Raw genomic sequence first — 23857 nt, 5'->3', positions numbered from 1 at the left:
TCTTTGTGTTCGCCTGTCATTTTCCTGATTTCCTTTGATTATTTGTCTATGTTTTCTTTTAGCTCTTGGAGCACATTTGGAACCATTTTTTAAAAGTCTTAGTCTGAATAGTCCCAGGTCTGAAAAAATCACTGAGAGAATTTGTCACCAAGAAACCAGCTCTGCAAGAAATACTAAAGGGAGCACTAGAGACAGATACGAAAACACAAAAGAAAGAGGTGTGGAGAAGAGTGTAGAAAGAAGGAAAATTAGATATGACATATAAAATCCAAAAGGCAAAATGAAATGTCCCAGGTCTGATCCTCACTGATGGTTTTTAATGCTTTAAACTTTTCCTTTATCTGGGCCATCACTTCCTGTTTCTTTGCATGTTTTGCAATCTTTTGTTGAAAGCTGGTGTACTGGTTTGTTAAGCTGCCAGAATGCAATGTAGCAGAAATGGAACAGCTTTTAAAAAGGGAATTGAATAAGTTACAAGTTTACAGTTATAAAGCTATAAAAAATGTCCAAAGAAAGGCATCCATGGAAAGATCTCTTAATTCAAGAGAGGGTGATGTCCTCTGGAACACCTCTCCCAGCTGGAAAGGCACATGGCTGGCATCCGCTGGCCCCTTGCTCCTGGGCGTCATTGCTTTCAGCCTCTGTTTCCTGTAGGGGTTCCTCACTTGACATCTGTAGGCCTTCACCTAGCGCCTCTGGGACACAACGCTGGGTTCTGGCCTGCTTAATTTCTAATGGAAAGTCCCATGATGACATTTGCAGCGCCCTGAATCTTGTGTTGGCTCTGAAGCTACTGTGCCTGCATCTGCTCTGAGCTCTCTCTAAAATGCTTCCTCTTTTAAAGGATTCCAGTAAGCTAAGTAAAACCCACCATGAATGGATGGAGTCATGTCTCGATCTAATCAAAAGGTCATATCCACAGCTTGGTGCACCACATCTCTGTGGAGATAATCTAATCAAAAGTTTCTGCTCTGCAGTGTTGAATCAGGGTTATAAGAGATGGCTGCTCCCACAAGATTGGATCAGGATAAAGCATGGCTTTTCTGGGATACATAATGGATTCAAGCCAAAACAGTTGAACATTTTGATATTTTAAAATGCTATCACTGGGATTTAGACTCTGATGCATCTGTTCCTTAAGCTTGTATCTAACTATGTTCGGACAACACTTTCCTTAATGCCAAACAATAGCAACAACAACAAAACAAACAAAGAGAAGAAGAAAGAAAAGAAGAAAACATTTTCCCAGTCTTTGAAGATTCTCCTTCAGGGCTTATATATATACAATGAGTTTGGAGAATAGCTCCAGGACATACCATAGGGGCCTCCCTGATCCTTTCTGTGCATAGGTTTTGTCTTGGGCATTTGCATGTGACCCTAAGAACTCCCCTTACACAGATCCGAATGTCCACTCTTACCTAGAAAACAGGTTTTTTACGGTCTTGGGCCCTGTGCTCTATGTTCTACAGCCAACAATTTCTTGCCCCAGGCAACGTGACTTGACTGCTTTCACACAGCAGTCTGGAAGAGAGTTCAGTGAGCCATCTCCTAAGCACAGGGCAAGTTCTAGTACAGCAAATCCCTCAAGCCACCATCAGACAGATTGGACCAGACAAAAATGCTCCCACTATGTGCACAAGGGTTACTTTTCTCCCTCCAGGCCTGGGAAGAGGGAGCTGCACTCAGGGAGAATGCCAGCTCTGTGCCGAGCTGATGAAGGCTGGGGGAAGGGCAAGGCAAGGCACCGGGAGATCCTACTGCTTTTTTCTTAATTCAGTGTTCACCTTATTACTGTAATCCTTTAACTGCTTTTCAGAGCTTTTAGAAAGTTGTTTCACCAGTTCTTGGTGTTATTCACAGCTCCTATAGTGGGATGGAACCCTGAAACATCTCACTCCACCAACTTGATAAGGGTGAGACAAAGGGATCAATTTTTAAGAGCACTCAAGAAACTGCTTTATTTTTATTGACTGCAAAGAAACTTTCTGGAAGAGCAAGCATTTTTGTCTGTTTTGTTCATTTTGAATCCCTATCACCTAGGACAGGGTCAGGCACATTCTTTGTGTTCAATAAATATTTGTTGACTCAAAAAATAAATATAGTGGACATCTGCAGTTGTTGTCTGCCCACATTCATTCCTTTCCCTCCGATAAGAGCACCTGGAGCTTTCTTTGAGGAAAATACCCTTTTCTACTCTGAGAACATGTGGCTCAGGTGGAGCTGACCTATCCCAGGTCCAGGAATGGCACATGTCCTCCATGTGGCTTCAGAGATTGGCACATGATCAAGGTTCACCAATAAGAGTCATTCTTGAAGCTCTTATGGGAACATTAGTATAAGGAGTTTTTCCCCACTGGAAGTGCTATCTCTAAGAATGTCATAAACTAGGAGTTTGGGTAGTTACCCTCTGCGAGAGGTCCTACCTGGTAGTGAACCGAATACAGAGAAAATCAGAACCCACTGATAGACAGCTGAGCCTACATACATTGTTAATCCTTGGATCTAACTGTATTTGGGACCCAAAGTCGCTATACTTTTAATTCATACGGCCCAATAAATTCCCTTAAGCTAGCTGGGTAGCTAGATGTCTAATATTTATTTTTGTTTTTGTTTTTTTAATAAAATAAAGAACTGAATGAAGGGAATGTCACTTTCCTGGCAGTTATTGTTTCTACTGTGGTGTGTCAATGAGGGGTGGTGCTAATCAGAAAGCAGGCTGCTGTTTCAAAGGGATCCCAAAATACAGCAATTTAAGATAGGTTTTTTTTTTTCTCTCTCTTGCAGAAGTCTGGAGGCAGTTCAGAGCTTTTTTAGTGACTTAACTTGGAATCTATCTTGTTACTTTGTCATTCTCAAAATGTGGCTTTCCTCTTAGGGCCCAAGAAGACCATTACAACCCATGCCATCACGTCTGACTTCCCACCAGCTTAAAAGGAAGAGGGTGGGAGGGGCAGGGTTTATGGGGAGAGGAAGTGGGCATGTTCCCTTTAAAGCTATGGGTAAGTAGGCAGAAGAAAAAACAAGATATGGGTAGGTAGGCAGAAGAAAAAACAAGAATAATGTTTCTCTCTCTCTCTCTTTCTCTCTCTCTCTCCCCCTCTCTCCCTCCCTTCTTTCCATCCTTCCTTCTTTCCTCCCTTCCTCCTTTCCTCTCAGTCTTTCCTTCCTTTCTTTCTATTTGAGTGCCTTCTCTTTCTATTTAATTGCTGATTTATTTTCTTTCTTTTATTTAAGTCACATCTTCTGAGAGGCAAAAAGGCATAGTGGTTACAAGCCTGAGGTTTTGCAGCCAGAATTCTTAAATTTGAATTCTACCTCTAACACTTACTAGCTATGGAGCATTGAGCAAGTTAATTAGACTTCCAGCAACTCAGTGTCCTCATGTATAAAACAAGAGATAATAATAGCATCTGATTCACAAGATTTTTATGAGGATTATATGAATTAATATCTTTAAACCACTTGTAGCAGTGCCTGGCACAAACTGTCATGTAAATATAAATCAGACAACTCTTACAATCATATAATTGCCTGCATCAGTCTGCTGCTATAATAAATTATGCTGGCCAAATTTGTAGTATCAATTTGTCCAGGATAATTCTGGCCTAAATTCTACTTGGACAAAGTATGCTGTTGTATTTTATTGCTAGTAATTTATTCAGAAAATTTTTAACAATATTTATGTGTCCTTATCATGAAAATTCTTTTCTTCCTTCTTTCCTTCCTTCTTCCTTCCTCCCTAGAGGCATTCACTGGGCACTCATTATGTAGGTACTGTATTGAGTGCTGCAGATACAACATTAAATAAGGAAGACTCACGTTTTCACCATCCTGGAGCTTATAATTCTGGTTGAATATTTTAAAATGTCACAGGTCCAATTTTAAGTGGTGGCAGCTGTCAGGGTGGCACCGGGCCTGCCTTTTTACAGGATTGGGAAATCTCAGGCACTCTCAACTTCAAAGAATCCTGTAACTTCTAGTCTTCTGACCCCTATGCTTACCAAATCAGGAAAAGATGTTACTTCCATTCACATTTTTTTACAAGCCCTACTCTTTATTAATAGATTCAACAGACATAAAATCACTCCATCTCCTTATACTCTCAGTTTCTATATTTATCATGGGCCAGTAACAGTTGTGATTGAACAGTCGGACATGCCCTTGAGCGGCGGGCATGAGATTAATTTAAAAGCAGAGCCGGCCCGTAGCTCCCTGCCTAAGAAAGCAGAGCTTCTTGGGGAATTACACCCACTAACTGAGAAGGGCAGGGCTGGAGATGAGGTCAGGCTGTGTGGTCGCTGTCATATGAAGGCACATCTGATCCCACCAGCACCTGTGGAAGCCCAGCCTTCTGAGAAGGCGTCCATGGGTGTCTTTACCCCAGCCTTCACAGGCTGCGCTTGGCAGTGCCGGGAAGAGAGCCAAGGCACTTCCATGGGCCAGTTTTCCAAGGGAGACTATGCCAGCAGGGTCCAGGGAGCACCAGCTGCCACAGTGAGACAGAAAAAGGAACTTCACTGCTGTTGTCTTGGGCTCTGGCCTTGTTTCCCTCACCACTGCTCACTTTTCACTCATTTATTTATTTTTATTGTGGTAACACACACATATACATACACCATACAGTTTGACACTTTAACCATTTTTAAGTGTAAAATTATAATTACATCCACAATGTTACATTACCATCAGCACCATCCATAACCAAACTTTTTCATCACCCAAAACAGAAACTCTGTACCCATTAAGCAACAATCCCCCACTCTTCCCACCTCCAGCCACTGGCAACTTCCAATCTACTGTCTGCCTCCATGAATTTGCTTGTTCAGTACATTTCATATAAGAAGAATCATACAGCACTACTCCTTTTGTGGTCTGCTTTATTTCACTTAGCAATGTTTTCCAGTTTCATTCATGGTATAGCATGTATAGGCACTTCATTCCTTCTTATAACTAAATAATATTCCATCATGTACATATACCACAGGTCGATTATCCATTCATCTGTTGACGGACACTTTGCTGCTTCCACAGTTTCTCTATTGTGAGTGATGCTGACGTGAGCACTGATGTGCATGTATTTGTTTGAGTTCCTGCTTTTGTTCTCTGGTGTATATACCTAGAAGAGAAATTTTCAGGTCATATGGTAATTCTATCTTTAACTTTTTGAGGACCCACCAAACTGTTTTACACAGCGGTTACACCATTTTATGTTCCCACCAGCAATGCATGAGGGTTCTAATTTCTCCACATCCCTCTGGACACTTGCTATTTTCCTTTTTGTTTAATAATAAGCATGCTAGTGGTTGTAAAGTGATATCTCCCATTTATGTTTTGTTCTCTATATCTTGCGTGTGTTATAAACTTTTGCTCTTTATACACTTCATCACTTCTCAAAGGAATTTTAGGCAATTGCACATGGATGAGAGAGATAGTTCTTTGTCTATAAAACGAGATAATAATGACACCTACTTCATAGATTTGTTATGAAAATATTTTTAAGTGTGATAATATATGTAAACTGCTTTGTGTGGTAAACATGTTAACTATTTCTAAAATAATTTTTATTATATATTTTTTTATTAGAGGACCTTCTTTCAGTCTCTGAAATTGCATGTATTAATGACCTAGAAACTCAATAACTCTATTTAAGGCAAATGGCAGAGGTCTCTGGATTTTTTTTTTAAATAATTATATATTATTTTATGTCTAATAATTTAATGTTTAAGAATAATGCCTTTCGTGTATTTTTAAAAATGAAACGTTTATTATAAAGTATATGTAAACAATAAAGAAAAGTAAAATAAGCTTTTTTTTAATAATAACCCAAAATGTTCATCATTAGGTAAATGATATTTCAGACATTTAAGTACATGTACCAACTACAGTGTTTTCAACTGCAAAATAAACATCTATATATATAAATATATAGATATAAAATCTGATTCATATTGGTTTAACACATACAGAAATGGGTAGATCTGTAAAACTGACACCCAGAGATGGGGCAGCCTTCAGATGGCTTGGCCCAGTTTCATTTCTCTACCCTTCTGTATGTTGGGGCTAAAATTTCAGGCTGGCTTCACTTGTTAAATGGCTATAGCAGCTCTATCTCTTCCATCTTCACACCATCAAATGTGAGAAGAAAGAGGATCTCCTGTGGAGGACTTTTTTTAAAAGTCAGGAAGCCTCTTTCCTCAGAAGTCCCCAGCAAACCTTGTCTCAAATTTCATTACCCTTAGCCACACGGGTCACAAGCCCGTTCCAGGTTCTGTGACTTGAGTTCATCAGGAGAAGGTAAAATTGTATTATCCTTGGACCACTCATTTGGACCCCAGAGTTGGTGCTGGGTTCAGTGTCCTCTGAGGTACCTAAGTTGCCAGGTGGAGAGATGGATATCTGAATGAAAATTGGGTTTTATTTGGAAGAGAGAAGAGGGACAGTGGAAGGTATGTTAAAGAGAGATTGAAAGATAGACAGGCACACATAGGGTAGAAATGTTTTTACAGAAGTATGATCATATTATTTAGGTATTTTTAAATAAAAGAATGTTTGACTTTACCATTAGAAAATAAAAACTAAAGTAAAACTGAAGGAATGCTGCCTTTTAGTTAAATGAATCTCTTCCACAAGAGATACTATTTCCTTATTATTCCCTCTTAGGGAAATAAGGCTAAGAAAAAAAATTATAAAAAATGTTGGAACCATTTTTTTAACAACTGTTTTAATTTTAGATGGTATTAAATGATTCATGGATGTGAAAGATGAGTAAATCTTTATACTCGTATTTCCTTCTGCCTCCCCACCCTTCACCTCCCAATTTTGGCCCTATTATTATTTTTATAATATCATAGTTTATAACATTCACTTTCTGTTGTACAGACACAATTGTTTAATGTCATCGGTTCATGTTCAAATGCATTAAGCTTTCACTAATTCGCCCTTTCACCGCAGCCCAACCATTCCTACATATTTTATTTTGATTCAGCTCTAAATTGAATGGATCTCCTCTCTGAATTAGTTTTATCAAAGACCGATAGGCACATATTCCCTGAATTTCCTCAGGTATCAGAATATTTCTCTGGTTTTGATATGGAACTCTCCTTGGCTGTGTGAAATATTCTTAAGTCACACTTTCCCTTAGAAGTTTTAGATGGTGTTTATATTCTAGCACTGACTATTGATTATAGATGTCAGTGGCCCACCTAATCAACTTCCCTTACATTCTTTTTTTTGGGGGGGGGGCGGATTGTGTGCTTCGGGAATCGAACCCATGTCTCCCCCATGGAAGGCGAGCATTCTGCCACTGAACCCCCCCCCATGCACCCTACGTAATTGTGTGTATGCAAAGACTTTTATTAAAGTCCTTGAATTTCAATAAATCAATGAAGATTTATCTCAATGTTGATCATCATCTGTTTTTTCTGGGTTCTGGTATGCTCTTTCAGTTTGCAGATTCGTTTCTTCATTTGTGAGAGCAACTTTCTTCTTTTATATTTTCACATATTTAATCTGCCCTATTTGTGGATTCTCCACCTCAGAACAAAAACTACGCTCAGATTGCTCTGTGCATTTCACCTGCATTCTCTGTGTTGATCGCAAGTATTTTTCTATGTCTGTAATTTTATTTTGAACTTTATCTATTCTGTTTCTTGCCATTTTTATCTATCCATTAATTTCATATGGTTGTTTCGATCTTTAATTTGTCTCTATAGTACTGAAATGTCCATTTCTTCAGATTGTTCTTGTTTCATCATTTCATCTTTGGTCTCCAGTATTTTGCATTCATATTCTTATTAATCTGTTCTATAGCCCCCCAAAATTCAGGAGAAACAATATACCTTGCTAATTTGTTCCTTTCCAGATTTGAGGCCTTTGATAAACATGCTTGAGGTTTTTTCCATTCAAGGCATCCAGGGGTGGAGACAGGGTTAGAAGCTGCATACCTAAAACCTCTCCTTTCTTACCCTATCCAACTACTTTTTAAAGCAAATAACATCCGTTTTACCCATATCCTCGTTTGCTTATTTCTGTTCATTACTTTCTTGTTCACATTTTAGATGTTGGGGGTGGAGATTTTCTATTTTGCTTTCAATTCTCCATTTAGCTTCAGAAGTCTATATTATATATACATATTTAGATTTATTATAAAATCCAAAAAAAGGAACCTCCATTTAAAAATCAACAGGCTTGTATGCATGAGGTTCATTAAAAACTTTGAAGTACTATACACACATTTTTAAAAGATGAAATTGTCGGATGGAGTGCCAAGATGGTGGCTTAGTGAGGTGTGGAATTTTGTTTCTTCTCCAGAGCAGCTAGTAAATAGCCAGGAACAATACAGAACAACTGCTGGGGCCATGTCAGTGACCAGACACACAGCGTACACCAGTCTGGACAACCGGCTGTGATCCCCACACAGAACTCTCATTAGCTAGAACTGCAAGGCTTCTCAGGCTCCAACTGCCCCAGGCAAGGGTGAAATTAAGCTTGTCTGCGAGACAAAGTGGCTGGTTAAGTGAAAGGAGTTAATTCCCTGAAGACTGTGCCTTCCCTAGGAAAGGTGCCCAGCTCAGGTGGAATCCCTCCCTCAAGGAATTCAGACCTCAGGGACTGTAAAGCCAGCCTACAAGCTCTCTTCTGTCTCAACCATGCCCCCAGCAGGGACAGTCTGCTGAAGTTAAAGGCACTGCGTTACTTTATGGTGGTAGAAACTGCAAGCAAACAAGCACCACATACTGGGCAGGACAGGAGAAACACAGAATCTAGAGGAGTCATAGGAAAGCCTGTCAACTTGCTGGGTCTCACCCTCAGGGAAAACTGACACAGGTGACTCTTTCCTCCTGAGAGGAGGCCAGTCTGGTCTGGGAAAATCTGACTGGGGTCTATAATATCTAAGTAGACCTTCCTAAAAAGCAAACAAACCAAAAACTCCATATAGGCGGGGCAAGAAACAGAAACATAAGAACTGAAAATTTCTGATCCGTTAAACAAAACCTATGCTAAGGTCTAAAATAAGCTGAACTGAATGTCAAAGAAAAGACAGAGAACAAAGCTATCCATCTAGGAAATTCTAGGTAAAAGAGTGAAAACAATCTCCAGAATAAACTAATTAAGGAAATCAAATGCCTAGACACCAGCAAAAAATTATGAGTCATACTAGGAAAATTAAAGATATGGCCCAGTCAAAGGAACAAACCAACAATTCAAATGAGATACAGTAGTTAAAATAACTAATTCAGGATGAACAGACATGGAAAATCTCATCAAAAATCGAATCAATGAGTTGAGGGAGGATATAAAAAAGGCAATGGGTGAACAAATAGAACAAATTGAAAAGCTGAAAAAGCAAATCACAGAAATTATGGGAATGAAAGGCGCAGTAGAAGAGATAAAAAAATGGAAATTTACAATGAAAGATTTGAAAAGGCAGAAGAAAAGATGAGTGAACTGGAGGATTGGATATCTGAAATCCGACAAGCGAAAGAAAATATAGGGAAAAGAATGGAAATACATGAGTAGGGTTGCAGAGAATTGAATAACAACATGAAGCACATGAATATACATGTTGTGGGGGTCTCAGAAGAGTAAGAGAAAGGAAAAGGAGGAGAAAGACTAATGGAGGAAATGATCACTGAAAATTTCCCATCTCTCACTTTATATGTCTTTCAGACATAAAATTACAGATCCAAGAAATGCAGTGTACCCCAAACAGAATAGATCCAAATAGACATACTCCAGGACACTTGCTAATCAGAATGTCAGATGTCAAAGAGAAACAGAGAGTTTTGAAAGAAGCAAGAGAAAAGCAATCCATCACACACAAGGGAAGCCCAATAATGTGGCTTTCTCAGCAGAAACAATGGAGGCAAGAAGGCAGTGGCATCGTATATTTAAGATTCTAAAAGAGAAAAACTGCCAACCAAGAATTCTATATCCAGCAAAATTGTCCTTCAAAAATGAGGGGGAAATTAAAACATTTTCAGACAAACAATCACTGAAAGAATTTGTGACAAGAGACCAGCTCTGCAAGAAATACTAAAGGGAGCACTAGAGACAGATAGGCAAAGACAGGAGAGAGAGGTATGGAGAACAGTGTAGAAATGAAGTCTATTAGTAAAGGCAAAAAGAGGGAAAAAAATTAGATAAGACATATAAAATCCAAAAGGTAAAATAGTGGAAGAAAGTACTACCTTTACAGTAATAACACTAAATGTTAACGGATTAAACTCTCCAATCAAAAGACATAGACTGGCAGAATGGATTTTAAAACAGGACCCATATATATGCTGTTTACAGCAGACTCATTTTAGACCCAAGGACAAACACAGGTTGAAAATGAAAGGTTGGGAAAAGTTTTTTCATGCAAACAACAATCAGAAAGAGCAGAAGTAGCTCTTTCTGACAAATTAGACTTCAAATGTAAAATGATTAGAAAAGACAAAGAAGGACACTATCCACAATCAAATTCTTTCAGTGATTGTTTGTCTGAAAATGTTTTAATTTCCCCCTCATTTTTGAAGGACAATCTTGCTCGATGTAGAATTCTTGGTTGGCAGTTTTTCTCTTTTAGAATCTTAAATATACCATGCCACTGCCTTCTTGCCTCCATTGTTTCTGCTGAGAAAGCCACATTATTGGGCTTCCCTTGTGTGTGATGGATTGCTTTTCTCTTGCTTCTTTCAAAACTCTCTGTTTCTCTTTGACATCTGACATTCTGATTAGCAAGTGTCCTGGAGTATGTCTATTTGAATCTATTCTGTTTGGGGTACATCTGACAAAGAAGGACACTAGAGAAAGAATAACAATTTAACAAGAACATATAACAATCATAAATATTTATGCACTGAGCCAGAGTGCTCCCAGATACATGAAGCAAACACTGAAAAGAGAAATAGACACCTCTATCATAATCATTGAAGACTTCAAGGCCCTACTCTCATCAACGGATAGAACATACAGACAGAGGATCAATAAATAAACAGAGAATTTGAATAATACAATACATGAACTAGAAAAAACAGACATTTATAGAACATTATACCCCACAACAGCAGGGTATACCTTTTTCTTAAGTGCTCATGGATCATTCTCAAGGATAGAGACAAAGGGACACAAAGTAAATCTCAATAAATTTTAAAAGATTGAAATTATACAAAACACTTTCTTGACTTGTAAAGGAATGAAGTTGGAAATCAATAATAGGCATAAGGCCAAAAAATTCACAAATATATGGAGGCCAAACCACACACTCTTAAACAACCAGTGGGTCAAGGAAGAAATTACAAGAGAAATCAGTAAATATCTCAAGGCAAATGAAAATGAAAACCAATATATCAAAATTTGTGGGATGCAGTAAAGGCAGTGCTAACAGGGAAATTTATTGCCTTAAATGCCTACATCAAAAAAGAAGAAAGAGCAAAAATCAATGAATTAACTGTTTACTTGGAAGAACTAGAGAAAGAATAGCAAACTAACCCCAAAGCAAGTGAAAGGAAAGAAATAACAAAGATTAGAGCATAAATACGTAAAATTGAGAACATGAAAACAATTGAGAAAATCAACAAAACCAGAAGCTGGTTCTTTGAGAAAATAATAAAATTGATGGACCCTTGGCAATGTTGAGAAAAAGAAAAAGAGAGAGGATGCAAATAAATAAAATCAGAAATGGGAGAGGAGACATAACCTCTGACTCTGCAGAAATAAAAGATGAAATTACAGAATCCTCAGGTTGGAATTGACCTAGGATCTTGTGTTTTAAGCTCCTACCTAATTCAGAAATCCCATTCAGCATTCTTTTTTTTTTTTAAATTTTTTTTTATTAATCAAAAAAAAGAAAAGAAATTAACACAACATTTAGAAATCATTCCATTCTACACATGCACTCAGTAATTCTTAGTATCATCACATAGATGTATGATCATCATTTCTTAGTACATTTGCATTGATTTAGGAAAAGAACTAGCAAAACAGCAGAAAAAGATATAGAATGTTAATATAGAGAAGAGAATTAAGATAATAATACTAATAAAAATATATATATATAAAAATGAAAAAGAAAAAAAACAAAAGATACAAACAAACAAACAAACAAACAAAAAACGATATTTCAGGTGCAGCTTCATTCAGTGTTCCAACATAGTTACATTACACTTAGGTATTATTGTGCTGTCCATTTTTGAGTTTTTGTATCTAGTCCTGTTGCACAGTCTGTATCCCTTCAGCTCCAATTACCCATTATCTTACCCTGTTTCTAACTCCTGCTGGTCTCTGTTACCAATGATATATTCCAAGCTGATTCTCGAATGTCGGTTCACATCAGTGGGACCATACAGTATTTGTCCTTTAGTTTTTGGCTAGACTCACTCAGCATAATGTTCTCTAGGTCCATCCATGTTATTACATGCTTCATAAGTTTAGTCTGTCTTAAAGCTGCATAATATTCCATCGTAGGTATACGCCACAGTTTGTTTAGCCACTCGTCTGTTGATGGACATTTTGGCTGTTTCCATCTCTTTGCAATTGTAGATAATGCTGCTATAAACACTGGTGTGCAAATGTCCGTCTGTGTCTTTGCCCTTAAGTCCTTTGAGTAGATACCTAGCAGTGGTATTGCTGGGTCGTAATCCATTCTGCCATTCTATGTCTTTTGATTGGGGAATTCAGTCCATTAACTTTTAGTGTTATTACTGTTTGGATAATATTTTCCTCTACCATTTTGGCTTTTGTATTATATATATCATATCTGATTTTCCTTCTTTCTACACTTTACTCCATACCTCTCTCTTCTGTCTTTCCGTATCTGACTCTAGTGCTCCCTTTAGTATTTCTTGCAGAGCTGGTCTCTTGGTCACAAATTCTCTCAGTGACTTTTTGTCTATAAATGTTTTAATTTCTCCTTCATTTTTGAAGGACAATTTTGCTGGATATAGAAGTCTTGGTTGGCAGTTTTTCTCTTTTAGTAATTTAAATATATCATCCCACTGTCTTCTTGCCTCCATGGTTTCTGTTGAGAAATCTACACATAGTCTTATTGGGTTTCCCTTGTATGTGATGGATTGTTTTTCTCTTGCTGCTTTCAAGATCCTCTCTTTCTCTTTGACCTCTGACATTCTAACTAGTAAGTGTCTTGGAGAACGCCTATTTGGGTCTATTCTCTTTGGGGTGCGCTGCACTTCTTGGATCTGTAAATTTAGGTCTTTCATAAGAGTTGGGAAATTTTCAGTGATAATTTCTTCCATTAGTTTTTCTCCTCCTTTTACCTTCTCTTCTCCTTCTGGGACACCCACAACCCGTATATTTGTGCGCTTCATATTGTCATTCAGTTCCCTGATCCCCTGCTCAAGTTTTTCCATTCTTTTCCCTATAGTTTCTGTTTCTTTTTGGAATTCAGATGTTCCATCCTCCAGTTCACTAATTGTAGCTTCTGTCTCTTTAGATCTACCATTGTAGGTATCCATTGTTTTTTCCATTTTTTCTTCTTTGTCCTTCACTCCCATAAGTTCTGTGATTTGTTTTTTCAGATTTTCTATTTCTTCTTTTTGTTCAGCCCATGTCTTCTTCATGTCCTCCCTCAATTTATTGATTTGGTTTTTGAAGAGTTTTTCCATTTCTGTTCGTATATTCAGCATTAGTTGTCTCAGCTCCTGTATCTCATTTGAACTATTGGTTTGTTCCTTTGACTGGGCCATATCTTCAATTTTCCGAGCATCATCCATTATTTTCTGCTGGTGTCTGGGCATTTTTTCAGATTTCCCTGGGTGTGGGACCCGGCTGGTTGAAAGGTTTTTCTGTGAAATCTCTGGGCTCTGTTTTTCTTGTCCTGCCCAGTAGGTGGCGCTCGTGGCACTTGTCTGTCTGCGGGGCCCACCAGTAAAAGATGCTGTGGCTCCTTTAACTTGCCAATCCAAATCTCGCAGTCGGCCCGGGAAACCGTGCGTGGAGGGTGTTCGCTGGCCGCCGCTTGGGGGAGTGCCGGTCCAAATTGCCCAGCTGGCCCGAAACGCCAAGCGTGGCGGGAGGGCCCTGCTATCCAACGTTCCCAGTCAGACCGGGGAGCCACATGCATGGAGGGGACCCCAGTCGCCAGCCACCCCGGCCGGGAAAACGCACGCCCCTCAGGTATCTCACTGCAGCGGATTCTCCCTGCCCGTTCAGCTGTTCCAGAATGGGGTACGCTGTCTTTTTGGTCTCTGTCATGGCTCCGGGAGCTGTTTCGTATTGTTTCTGTTTCTTTAGTTGCTTTTCTAGAGGAGGAACTAAGACCCGCGCGTCTTACTAAGCCGCCATCTTCTCCGGAAGTCCTCCCATTCAGCATTCTTGATGAGGGCTTCTACCATTCTCTGTGATAGAAACTCACTCCTTGGCAAAGCACATCCTTTTGTGGATAGACAACTCTCAGAGTTAGTAATAATCTCTCTATATTAAGGGAAATGTGTTTCCTGAACTTTGTCCTACAGATTACAGCTCTGCTCTGCTTAAGAGGTGGCATAATTGACAGCATCTGAAGTTGTTCCCATGCAGAGTTATTGTGTGCTTATGTAATAAACATAGTGTGCTTCTGTAAGAACAATACAGGTCACAATGATTTGCAAGACCTGTTTTGCATTTGCATCCAAAAAGCATACAACAGAAAAAATGATTTTGACTGTAAAAACACCAATTTAACCTTGTGGCAAGTTTTTATCTGAGTTTCACTGAATCTATGAAATTTTAATTCAAATTTCCTAGAGGGATGCACCTATAAATGTTGGAAGCCTTTTTAAAAAAAATTATAGGAGCATTGCTAATATCTGTCTATTATCGCCTCTTCTCTGCCGCTCAGGCTCCTGAATAAGCGAGAAACATTCCCCAGTGTTTAGACCACTTCTCAAGAGGAAATAGCCCAAGGACCACTTCCTATTCTACACACTCATGCTTGGCAGTGCCAAACAACTCATTCAGAACTATTGTTTGGACAAACAACTGTTCTTGTAGACAAATGTTTTAAAAATACATTTTAAAAAACTTTTCAACAATGCCGATTCTAGCCTGTAGCAGAAATGTATTTTCATTCTACAGACGTTTTTCTCCCTTTACATTTTGCATCAGCTCAAGTTTCCCTTGAAAGTGCTTAGGAACTTCTAGTGGTCTTTTGTTCTCATTTGCACGGTAAATGTTCTGGCATCAGAAGTGCCTAAGGAATTTGTATCATCACACTTCAATACTGGCCACTTAGGAATCAGATAACAGGCAGATGGTAACGTGAAGGGACCTAAGAGATCCTAAGTGGTAAAGGTTAAGAGATTCCTGACTCCCTGTCCGACACTCCGTCTCCGTTAAAGCCATGGTACTCTGTTCATTTATCCCACATTCTCCAAAATAAAGGGGGACATCTCTGGTCCTGACAAAACCCTTGAGACTCTTCTGTGTGGTTTCATTTTTATATTAGCTCACACGAACTGATTCCACGTTTTCAAAGAGACTTTTGTAGGATCTTCAATATGTTTTTATCTGCGAACTGGGTCAAAAACCTCAGGCTTTTTCCTCATTCTCCTTCTCTCTTTACCTTCTGGGAAAAGTTGTATTAGTCAAGGTTCTTCTGAGAAACAGGATCAAAAAGGAGGTTTCTCTCTCTTTCCTATTTTTTTCTTTTCTTTTCTTCGTTCTTTCTCTCTATATCTATCTATCTATCTATCTATCTATCTATCATCTATCTATCTATCTATCTATCTATCTATCTATCTATCTATCTATCTATCTATCTATCATCTATAAATTTATTATAGGAATGGGCTCACCCAACTGTGAGGATTGGCAAGTCCAAATTCTTTGGGGCAGGTAACAAGTTGAAACTCTGATGACAGTGATGATGAATTCCCAGGAAAAGCTGGCTGGCTGAAGAAGAGATGGAAATTCTTTCTGACTGCTGAAATCCTCACTTCTCTCTTTAATGCCAACTGATTGGATGAGGAGATGTCTCTCACTGAGGAAGTCCGCCTCCTTTGTTGATTGTACATGAAATCAGCCACAGATTCTATAAACTGACTAATGATTTAGATCCATCTATGGAATACCCTCATAGTAACCTTCAGGCCAGTGCTTACTTTACCAAACAACTGGACACCATAGCCAAAGCCAAGCTCACCCATGATTTAACCATCATCCAAGGACAGACCTATGCTGAGGAATTTTGGCATTCCTCTTCACTGGTGCATGAGAACTTAGAGAAGACAGATCTCTCCTCCAGCCCACACCCTTTTCCTTGAACTAACTAAGGAAGGCTAGCATTTATTGAGGGTGTACTGTGTGCCAGTCAACTTGCATATATTACCTCATCGGATCCTCTCAGGTAGCTATTATCATTATCCCTCCTTTACACATTGAGAAATAAGGTGCATGGAAGTTAAATAATTTGCTCAAGCTTATCCATCTAGGAAGCAGAAGACCTAGAATTTGAATCTAGCGATTGCACTTTTAAATGCTACACAATGCTACTACACGTTGTAAACCATGAATATGAGAGTATCAAGTACATACACATTAAACACATTATCAGCAGGCCTTATGTGCTGCCCTGGTAAGTCACTCAAATTATCATCTCCAATAAATATCTTGGGAGCCCACGATGAGGTCCTATTCTAGGTGATATAAAATGGCAGAGAAAGACTTCTGTATGTGGCCCATGATGCTGGGCATAGGCTTATCTAGGGTCTCACGGGTCAATGGGATTTCCATTTCCAACAATGTGGTCGACTGCATTACCTGAAAACTCTTCTGCTATGAAACACCTTGGAAATACAGTAAAAACTATAATTAACATCCCATTCAATGTCCAACCGAGTGCAAAAGGATGAAAAGAAAACCCCAGGGGCCAAAAATGAAATGGAAACAAAACACCAGAGTTCTAAGTGCAAACTGAAGCTGGGACAGCCCTGGGGCTATCTGATGATCTCAGAAACCCAGAAGCTTGGGTTTTAATGGTCAGTGTGGAACAAGAAGAAAAATTGAGAGCCCCACATAAAGCTACTATCCTTAGGGCAGAGGGAAGGGCGGAAGGCACCCCAAGGCAAATGACAGGCAAGCTTGCATTCTTTGGAGTGAGCTTTGAGTAGGGGAAAATTTTCATCTGAGAACTTGAAACTCTGGGCTTGCGCTCACTAGCTTTGGGGTTCAAATTTGCACTCCCTATGTAGTACTAGACACCTCCAGATGTTAAATTAGCATAAGAAGGGTTCTTGGACACTCATGAAGTCCAAAAGAAATGCCAAGGCTCTCTGGAAAGATGCCTTCAACCCCGAAGACCCAGGATTCTCATGGATTAAACTATTTAAGATGATTTGTTTTTGGTAAAAATCCCAAATATCTAAGCCAATGTCAGCATATGTAACAATTGAAGTTATCTCCCTGAAACTTAGATATAGGATAGTGACTATAAAATTAAGAATGTCTAAAGTGATTAAATATAAGAAAGAAGTAATGAGTGAAAAATAAACCATCAGAAAGACTAACCAGCTTATTAAAAGACCTAAATAGAACTTTGAGAAAAACAATATTTCATGAAGGTTAAAAACTTGAAAGACAGCTGAAGGGAGAATTTGCGAAACCTTTGATCTAGCTCTCTCTGATGTCTGAGGAAATTATCTAGAAGGCAGCTGAGGGAGACAACCAGAGACGGTCTCTGGAAAACAATCTTGGATCTTTTACTGGAAGCATTAGACAAGAATAGCTCTCTTTGCACAAGAGCTGCAATGTCGGCAAATGTTTTCTGTAAAGGGCATGAAAATAATTCCTTTTTGGCTTTGCTGGCCATGTATCTCTGTCACATATCCTTCCTTGCATTTTTTTGCAACCGTTAAAAATATAAAAAGTGTCCTTAGCTCACAAGTCTTGGAGAAAACTGGCCTTGGGATTTGGCCCCAGGGTTGTAGTTTGTGGACCTTTATGCTAAGCCATAAATCTGTGACTTTCCTCAGCCATTTTCCCACTGCATGGACGAGAGTCTGCACGAGAATAATGAAACCAGCACAAATGAAAGCTTGCCAGGAGGAGGATAAAGGGAACACAGATTTCTCAAGGTCATGGTTTGAGTATCTGGGCCCTCCGTGTACAAGAACCCAAACCCAGGAATTTCTAGTTATGTGAAACAATAAATTTTCTTCTCTCTGTAAAAGCCAGTTTGCCTTGTTTTTATGCCACTTGTAAACAAGAGTCCTAATATAACATGCAAACTTAGTAATGTGCTTGAAGCTCACTTAAAAAGAATTTCTAAATCCTTTGTATGTGATTTTCTGCATGCCTTAAAATTATCTGAACTGCCATTGCTATTGTTCAGAAATTACTTAGTTAAAACCAAACGAATGCAGTATTATTTTATAATCAGTTGCTACACAGAGAGGAAAATAGGAGAAAGGAAATAGTGTTCAGGCACAGTATTAGGTGTCTCACATGTTGATCCAATAGTTACAGTGGCTCTTTGAAATATACATTAACCCTATTTTAGAGGTGAGAAAACTGGATCCCATGAGCTTAAGTAGCTTGTCCAGGGCCACCTTAGAAAGTCACAGACCTGGAACTTCGATCTAGGTCTATTGGGCTCCAAAAGGTGTGCTCTTCGACATCCCCACTTTGCAGACGCCCTGTATCAGGGGCCAGTAAACTTGTTGTCTATAGGGCCAGACTGTAAATATTTTTGGCTTTGCAGAACATATATAGTGTCTCTCCAACCTCCTCAGCTCTGCCATGTAGAACACAAGCAACCAGAGACAAGATGCCAATGAACAGGTGTGGCTGTGCTCCAATGAAACTTACTTAAAAAAACAAATGGTACTATTGGCTCATCGGCTGTAGTTTGCTGACACCTATTTAGATGACCATTGTCCTAATAAAATAGCAAATTAACTTAACTATTTAAAAATAGGTCCTCCCCCAACACCTCCCAAAAGTTATCAGTACTTCATTCATATGATGTATAAGAAATTTTCGTAGAAATTGCAACATGAATTATCTGAATCATTTATCTGTGATTCAGATATTTCTTATATCTCTTCAAATATTAGTGATCATTTCCTATTTTTACCCTGTTTTCCCTGACTTGGTTGCAAACTCTTTAAGGGCAGGGATTGTTTGTTTATTCATTCTATAGTTCAGTGGTGAGCAAGGTATGGCTTCCCCAAACCTGGCCTGTTTTATAAATAAAAGTACTGTGGAACACAGCCATGCTTGCTTGTTTAGTTATTGGCTGCTTTTGTACTGCTGTGGCAGAGTTGAGTAGTCGTGGCAGACTGTATGGACCACAAAGCCAAAAATATTTACTCTCTTGCCCTTTACTCAGAAAGGTTTCTGACCCCTGCTCTGGACAGAGGGTAAAATTATTATCTTAACTGCTGGCTGAGGTTTTTTTTTTTAAGAGGCAAACTGTCTTCTTGGGAAAATACCTTGCTAAGGGATGGGATCGGAGAGACCCTCAGGCTGTGGGTATCTGGAGGAACCTAAGTAGAAAAGAAAGATGTACTGTTCCACCTGAGAAAATGAGAGGAATGTTGGGTTTGAGCTCCTGCATAGAAAATGGAGGGGAAAGTAAGCAGGGTAAGGGAGCAGAGCAAGGATTGAAACCTCACAAATTTCTAAGAGGCAGGACTGTAACTTGGGATAGAAGCACGGTTGTAGAAAAGTCTAATCCATGAAAGTTGTTGCTCTGAGGTGTGCAGTGTCACCCCTTTCTTTGTGTCCTGTCTAGGTGTGGTGATTAGGTTCATGTGTCAACTTGGCCAGTAATGGTATCCAGGTGTTTGGTCAAGCAAGCATTGCCCTAATTGTTACTGTGAGGACATTTCCTGGACTTAAATCATCCGTCTGATTACATCTACAATCAACCGAAGAGACTGCCTTTGGCAATGAGAGACATCTCATCTAATCAGCGTTAAAAGAAGTGATGATTTCAGCAGTCATAAGAGAGTATTTTCATTTCCCCTTCAGCTGGTCAGCTTCCCCTGGGGAATTCATTGAAAACCTTCATTGGAGTTCCCAGCTTGCTGCTGGCCCTACAGAATTTGCACTCGTGCATCTCCACAGTTGCATGAGATAATGATTACTTTTCCCAATGTCCTTTGCAGCAGATGTGGTCATATGACAAAGTGAAATGGGCCCTACATGGAAGTTTTAAATGGAATGTCCAAGAAGGGACCATATTTTGTTTTGGTAAAGCTGACAAAATGCAATATACCAAAAATGGATTGGCTTTTTCAATGGGGATTTATTTATTTACAAGCTTACAATTCTCAGGTCATGTAAAATGTCCAACTCAAGGCATTAATAGAACAATTTTTGGATTCTGAAGATAGGCTGCCAGCATCTGGGACACTTTCATCTCCTGTCACATGGCTGGTTCTTGTCTCCTGGGTTTCATTGCTTTCAGCTACTCTGTGCTTTCTGTGTGTCCCCTCTCAGCTTCTCCAGTGGCTTTTTCTCTAAACTTCCCTGGTTTTTTTCCCTATCTTTTATCCTCTCATAAAGGACTCCAGTAGATGGATTAAGACCTACCTTGAATAATTTGGATCACATTTCAATGGAAATAACCTAATCAAAAGTCCTACCCACAATGGGTTTACATCCACAGGAATGGATTCAAAGAACATGATTAGCTTCAGACCATCACAGACCATGAAGGTAAGGGCACAACTTTCTTCAGTCCTTCCTTCCTGCTGGCTAGAATGTAGGTCTGACAATTGAAACTCAAGCCTCTACCTTGACCAATGATGTGGAAGCTACACGGTGAAGAAAGCAGAACAATAATATAGAAAGGACTTGGGTTCTGGATTTTTGGGAAACTACCATATCTGTCTTATGTAAGAAAACAGTCAGCTTTCGAATCATTTATATCACTGTTACTGTTAGTTTTCTGTCACTTGCAACCAGATCTAAAAGCTAATGAGGCTGGAAAGCCAAAGCAGTCAAGTTCTTTTAAGGAGTATTAAGAATCTTGAACTTCATCCTGAAGTAATGGAAAGATAGCAAATGTTTTTTTAATAGTTTGATGAACATGGTTGGAGGCATATTTTTGAAAAACCAACGTTCATCTTTGGGAAGAAGGAACTGAAGGGGGCAAGATGGAGCAGTGAGGTCAGTTAGCAGATTGTTATAAGTAGTGCAGCAAAATGGTATGTTTCTGGACTACAGTAGCAGAAGCAGAGTTAAAGAAGAGTGGGTTGGATGGCAGGTAAATCAAAGAGGTGAAATCTCTAGAACTCAAGGTATTAATGGGCAGAGAAGGTAGCACTTGGAATAACTTTCAGGTTTCTGCCTTAGGTAACAGCATCACACTTTTTAAAATATTTTTCATTGAGAAATCTTCACACACATACAGTCCATACATCAATGGCTCACAATATCATCACATAGTTGTGTATTCATCACCATGATCATTTTTAGAACATTTGCACGCATCAATCATTCTTGGGTGGAAGACACTAAGAGGAGCAGGCTTACCAGGATGCCAAAAGGAGACCCCCTCTAAGGACAGGTAAACTAAGGAGTGGAAGATTCTGGGAAAAGAGTACTAACTCAGCTTCAAGATTGCTAGTCCATCTCTCAGATTTTTTGGCATAATCAAAAGCATGAACCAAAAAACTAGTTCAAATTTTAGTTAAGCCATGCCCTTGTTGCTTGATCTTGGGTCAACTTATTTAAACTCTCAGTCCTTCAGTTCCTTTATCTATAAAATGGACATGATCACAAACACGCTACTGAGTTCTGTGAAGAATAAGTGAAATTCCCAGTAGAATAGGCTCAATAAATAGAAAATGTTGCTATTTGCTGCTTGTTAAATATTTAGGTCATCGATGTGGGAGTATTCTTCCTTTCCCTACTTAGTCTCTTAAAGGTTTTTTAGTGTACAACACAGCATGTAGTACCTCGCTAAGTCTCACTGGACAGTATATTCTTGAATAAAAAAAAGAAAAAAAACAAGGGTAATAAAAGCACTCAGTGTGTCCAGATGAGGCCAAGAAGAACCTATTCAAGTTTACCTTCACTTTTACTCTCTTCCTGCCTTGAGATCCCCACTGCTCACTCTGGTTGTATACTACATTTAGCATTTACAGCAAAGAGTTTTAAAAATGAAAATTTTGGTAAATTTGTTGATGTCTTAATGTGAAGGACAAATTATTCTTTACTAAAAAACAAATACTTTTTTCTTTGACAGAATTTCAGTCAACTTTAAATAACCCAAAAAATAAAAAAAAAAAGATTGGCATGACATATATGATATTAACCAGCTATAAGTCTGGAAGAAATTAAAAAATCATAAAGAAGTCTTTGATTTTTAAGACCTACTTAATCATGCCTTGAAACAGAATGAAAGACCACAAATATATTTGGACATTCTGAACAGTGAAGAAATAATTTTTATCAAAATCTTGCAACCCTACTCATGCTGAAAGATATTGTCCCTAAGCATTGCTGACAACCCTGTCTGAGACATGAATCTGAAAACACTGTGTATTTTTTAAATTATACTCTGGAAGCATTGACTGTGCTCAATGAAATTCCAGAATTAATCCACTCCAGTTTTGCAATGTGCACTGACTCATCCAAAATTCCCCGCTTTCCTTTTAGCAAACCCCCCTTCCCAGCCCCTCCCATCTTCACTTAGAACTGATGGCTATGATGCATCAAAATATTCACATTTAATCCAACAGACTTTCATTTCTGCTCCCTGTCTCTATTTTCCATCTCAGATGGAAGGATGGCATCTCACTTATCACTTGGAATATCTCCCAGGTGAGTTGAGATGCACAGAGCCTCTGGATTAAGATTGGTAGTTTGGCTCTTCGTGCCTATAAATTCAGGCCATCTGGCAGTCTCTTATGGAATGCCAAGAGAACCATGTTAGCGATCTCCCAAATGCTAAAATTGCAAGGATTTTACATTTATTGTGCAGCCATTGTATAATATATGATACACCTAGAAAGAGACACAATCTTCCATTGAAATGACAGTTCATTCTTCTTCCAGGGATGGAAGTAGAGAAATTATTCCCATGGGGCAAACAGGCTTAAAAGTCTACATATTTTAGCAGCATACTAGATCGTAGGTTTAACTTTTTTTTTACTTGTTTTAAACTGTGACATAATTCAAATTCCCATATCATAAAATTCATCCCTTTAAAAGTATATGGTTCAGTGATTTTTAGTATGTTTGCAAGATTGTGCAACTATAACCACTATCTTAGTTTCAGAATATTTTCATCACCCAAAAAAACATCCTATACCCATTAGCTGTCACTCCCTTTCCCCTCTTTCCCTAGCCCCTTATATACTCTAATCTACTTTCTGTATCTATGAATTTGCCTATTCTGACATTTCATATAAGTGGAATCATATAATATGTGACCTTCTGTGTCTCCCATCTTTCGCTTAGCATAGTGTTTTCAAAGTTCTAGACGGGAATTAATGGCATTAATAGTTACCATGTCCTATGGTCGTGTGATTTGAGGCAGAGCTGTGAGCCAAGGAACCCAAGGATTGCAGCAAGCCAGCACCCCCCACTGCTGACCTCACCTCTGAAGATGTGACAAAATAAAATCCCCATTATTTAAGCCAGTCCATAGGATGGCATTTGTTATAGCAGCCAGGCAAACTAAGACACGTGTGTTTGCAAAAATTGCAAAACCGAACTACTTTATTGTAATTGGCTTAGTCCATTTTTCCCTCTGACCTTCCTTCAGCAAGCTTCACCTTCTGTTGGATAGCATTGGAGTAGCTGCAGGCATTTTGGGGATCTGGTTAAGGGGAAGTTTATTTGAGACTACATTTAATTTGAATTCAGTGGGAAAGAGGAATGTAGTTCATGTTCACTTTCATACAGAATTACTGCTAGCTGT

General features: G+C 38.9%; 1 long non-coding RNA gene across 1 annotated transcript in view; it reads right to left on the bottom strand.

The window, feature by feature from the left end:
- Positions 1 to 4599: 4599 nt before the first annotated feature.
- Positions 4600 to 23857, bottom strand: part of LOC143663249 (uncharacterized) — a 30662-nt gene continuing 11404 nt past the window's right edge. Inside the window, exon 3 of the long non-coding RNA XR_013165888.1 lies at positions 4600 to 5116. This is a non-coding gene — a long non-coding RNA (uncharacterized LOC143663249). The remainder of the gene's footprint in view (positions 5117 to 23857) is intronic.

Source organism: Tamandua tetradactyla, chromosome 19, assembly GCF_023851605.1.
Source record: "Tamandua tetradactyla isolate mTamTet1 chromosome 19, mTamTet1.pri, whole genome shotgun sequence".
In the NCBI taxonomy this organism is placed as follows: domain Eukaryota; kingdom Metazoa; phylum Chordata; class Mammalia; order Pilosa; family Myrmecophagidae; genus Tamandua; species Tamandua tetradactyla.
The sequence above is the reverse complement of the archived record's forward strand: the minus strand, read 5'-3'. Positions and strand labels throughout refer to the sequence as shown.